Source organism: Octodon degus, unplaced genomic scaffold (genome assembly GCF_000260255.1).
Source record: "Octodon degus isolate 3935 unplaced genomic scaffold, OctDeg1.0 scaffold00018, whole genome shotgun sequence".
Lineage (NCBI taxonomy): Eukaryota > Metazoa > Chordata > Mammalia > Rodentia > Octodontidae > Octodon > Octodon degus.
The window spans coordinates 23,651,630-23,655,846 of NW_004524594.1; the positions used below are offsets into that span (position 1 = coordinate 23,651,630).

At 35.3% G+C, this 4,217-nt stretch overlaps 1 pseudogene; it reads left to right on the forward strand.

Moving 5' to 3' along the window:
- Positions 1 to 1,018: 1,018 nt before the first annotated feature.
- LOC101576828 lies at positions 1,019 to 1,905 on the forward strand (annotated as a pseudogene).
- Positions 1,906 to 4,217: the final 2,312 nt, after the last annotated feature.

The following is a 4,217-nucleotide window of genomic DNA, read 5'->3' on the forward strand; positions in this document are numbered from 1 at the left end:
AGTGTTTGGACAGGCTATCATGTCTGCATCTTGTACGATGAATAACCACTATGAAGACAACAATATGCAATGGATTAATTATTGAAACTGTCCTACTAATCAGTTTTGAAACTGTCTCACTGCTTTGTGTTTCTCAATAAAATTAATTAAAAATGAGTCTATGTAAAAAAATAAAGTAAAAATTTTAAACATTAGCTGCTATATTCAAAAAACTGATAGAGGGGGCCGGGGAGATGGCGCAGTGGATTAAGCACTTCCCTGACAAGCACAAGGGCCTGAGTTCAATCCCCAGTTCCACCAAAAAAAAACAAAAAAAAAAAACTGATAGAAATTAGCAGTGTAGTCATTTCAGCTATCCTGTGCATATACTTACATGATTTTCTCCCTTCCTTTTTTTCCTATCATTTTTGCCTTTCACTCATCGCCACTGTTTACTCCATACATTCAGTTCCTTTCCATTTTACTATATCTATTGTGCCTTCCAGATTTTATCTTTTCTTTCAATTTCTTACTGAAAAGGATGACAATACAATGTTTACACATATAAGTCTGATTTATTTCACTTAGTATAGCCTCTAGTTGTACCCATTTACCTGTAAAAGACTCAAGTTTGTCTTTCTTTATACCTGAATAATACTCCATTGTATAAAAATACCACAATTTTTTATGCATTCCTCAATAGACAGGCATTTGGTTTGTTACCAAGATTTGGCTATGACAAATTGTGCTGCTATAAACAAGGGTGCACATATAATATTATGATATGATGTTTTCAGTTATTTTGGAAAAACACTGAGAATAGGACTAGCTGAATTGAAAGGGACTTCCAGTCCTAGGTTTTTGAGGGGTCTCTAAACTTCGCTTTGATCCCAGACAGAGGAGGGCAGTGTAGTCTCCGTGGCGCTGTGGAGACCTTCACCTCGGACAGTTCTCCCTCCACAGGCCTCTCCCCTTCTGCCCCCCCGAGTGTCCTCACCTCCTAGGCCTGTCATTTCTGATATCATTGGGCGAGGTGAGAGCAGGCCCGGGGAGGGTGGCCACTCGAAGGAGCTGCAGTCTCTGCCAAGATGATAGAAGTACTGACAACAAGTGACTCCCAGAAACTGCTGCACCAGCTGAATATCCCATTGGAGCAAGAAGTGAGATGTCAGCCAAAGGTCTGCAGCTTGAGACTAATCGAATCTGCACACGACAATGGCCTCAGAATAACTGTAAGACTAAGGGATTTTGCACTAAAAGATCTTAGTCTTACTCAGTTCTTCGGCTTTGATACGGAGACATTTTCTCGAGCTGTGAATTTACTGGACAGACTCCTGTCTAAAATGAAGGTACAACCTTGGGTGTGTTGGATTGAGTTGCTTTTATTTGGCTGTAAAATCAATAGAAGAGGAAAGAAATGTCCCATTGGCAACTGACTTAATCTGAATAAGTCAATATAAGTTCACTGTCTCAGATTTGATGAGAATGGAAAAGATTGTACTAAAGAAGGTGTGTTGAAAAACCAAAGCTACCACTGCCTTTCAATTTCTACAACTCTATTACTCACTCACTCAAGAGAATTTGCCATCTGAAAGGAAAAAATAGCATAAATTTTGAAAGACTGGAAGCTCAGCTTAAGGCATGTCAGTGCAGGATCATATTTCTAAAGCAAAGCCTTCTTTGCCTCATCTATCATTGCACTGGAGATCCAAGCACAGCAGTGTGTAGAGTTAACAAAAGGAGTAGAATGCCTTCAGAAGCATTCCAAGATAAATGGCACAGACCTGACCTTCATCATCAAACAAGTGTTCCAAACCAAATGTTCAGAAGCAGAAGTGGATTGTGCCTGGGCGTACTGCATGGCAACTGAAGCACTGTTACTATAGAATAACTCATCTCCCAACAACCACTGCAATGGTTCCTTAATTGGTAAATTTGGATGTTTTCCTCTCAATAAAGAAAATTGAGTTTTTTTCTACAATTGAAACACTGCAGCATTATTCTAAAAATAAACCATCTGGACTTGAAATAGCAAAAGGGAAAAAATAACATCGCCAATCTAGTCAGTTCACTTTTGAAGGCACATAAGATACAACGCTCTAAGAAAAGGAGTCATCGCATTTCTGATATATATGATATATATGTTAAATATATATATATATATTGAATTTCATCAAATTTGCAGCTTAGAAAACATCCTCTTTAATAACCTGAATTTTTAAAGTAGCCCTGCGTAGTGTTTTCTTTTAACTGCACATTTAGCTATAGTCCCATGATCTAACTTCATTTAAAATTATAACAGGACCAAACGTTTGATCCATATGTGAACTCATGACTGTTAGCTTATAAGCAGAATCATTATGAACCTGAATATTATACCTAGCAGATGATCTGCTGCAGTTTCTGAAAATTGTCAGTATGTGTCAACATACTGCTAGTGCAATCAAAACACTAAAAAGTAATTATATTTGTAATAATATTTTATATGTTCTTGCCATCTAAATTAACTTATAGTAATGATTTGTCTCTTCCTACTCAAAATTACATGTCAACATTTAACATATCTACATATGATTATGAAACTTAGGTATAAAAATTTTTCTTTTAACAGCTTGTATTATTTAGACCAGCTTTTGATAAGCTGGGGGGTGTTCTTTACATAAATATCATTATTGCAGCAAAAAAAATTGCTTTGAAGTCTTTCTCTACAACCCTCAACTATGGATTCCATAAGGTTATGATGGATTTAAGTTATGAAGCCTCAAAACATCACAACTAGAACAGTATGATGCTCTCTGTCCAACTTGGTAAAGCTGCCTAATATAATGCTATAGTAGGATTGTTGAATTGGAGTTCATCTGTAAAGCTGAAGGCATAAATGTGAAATACTTAATACAAGCCTGAAAAGGTGAACTGTGAATATTCATTTGTAACATTAACCCAACTTTCTATATTGGATCAATATAGTCAGGTGATATTGAAAATGGTAACCTACTTAATTTAAATGTTCAATTTCTCATTATAAGGTTTACATCAAACCCAACACTTCATACATGCACTTTTTTAAGGCATAAGGATTATATTCTAGATAATGTAATGGTTTCTTGACACCTATAATGCAAGTAATAATGTAATTTAGAGATGAGACTGTTATTGCTCTATAGGAAATGCGTTTAAATTTAAAGACTTTTTATTAAGGCATAATACAGCCCTAGTAAGCTTGACATATTCATTGAGCTGTTTTTAATATTTCTTCTAAAAAACAGGCTATATTTCTGTCAATGGTAAAAATTTCTACATAGAATCTACTTCCTTAGTCTAAACTCATTTTTTTTAAAAAAAAATTCTATTATATTACATAGTAACTTAAAATCAATTAACACTCTGAACACTTGTTTTACCCTAAGTTCTGGCTAGATAAAGCACTCCAGATTTTACTACGAATTGTTTCTATAAAATGGCTATTGTCTCTAGTTTTTGGTTTTTTAAAGGAATAGAATACTTTCCACAAATAAGCAGGCACCTCTGTAATTATGAGATCACTGAGATGGCATTTTGGCTTTTTCATGTGAGCTAATGAATGTAAGATGTGAATACTCTTTTCAGTGTTGTGAACAGCAGCTGAGTGAGGCCTGAAGCCTGACTCTGTCCAGAATGGATTCCCACTTTGGTATCACATTACAGATAAATGAGCATTGAAACGTCAACTGAAGAACCAAAGTGTATTCTACCTTTCACTTTTTGTAAGCCATGCTGGATGGATAACTTCAGTTCTACCAAAAGGCTGATGTATTTCAATGTTTTTAAAACATCAGTATTAATTTTGAGTTGACAGAGGTAACCTAACCAACTACCATTGTGTTTGGTACTAAGAGATACACCTTTCAATAAAACTATTCAAATGCAAAAACAAACAAATAAAAGTAATACCATGAATACAATAATACAGAAAAATGAGAAGAAGATCTCTACATTACAAGATAGTGAGGTTAAACTTAATAGCCTAAGTCGTTTGATAATAATAATAAGCTTGTCTTCTGGATGGTTAAAAACCTAAGTTTGCAGACCAAAATTAGAGAAAAAGGAGGGCTACAAGGAAAGACAACATTTTGGCCCTAACCTTCTAAGGTCAATTAAGACTCAGGACATATGAGAACTTGTACTGTAACATCCTGTACCTCGGTAGTGTCTTAAATTTTCTGATCAAGAAGATTATGGGGCCAAAGAGGAAAGTGATC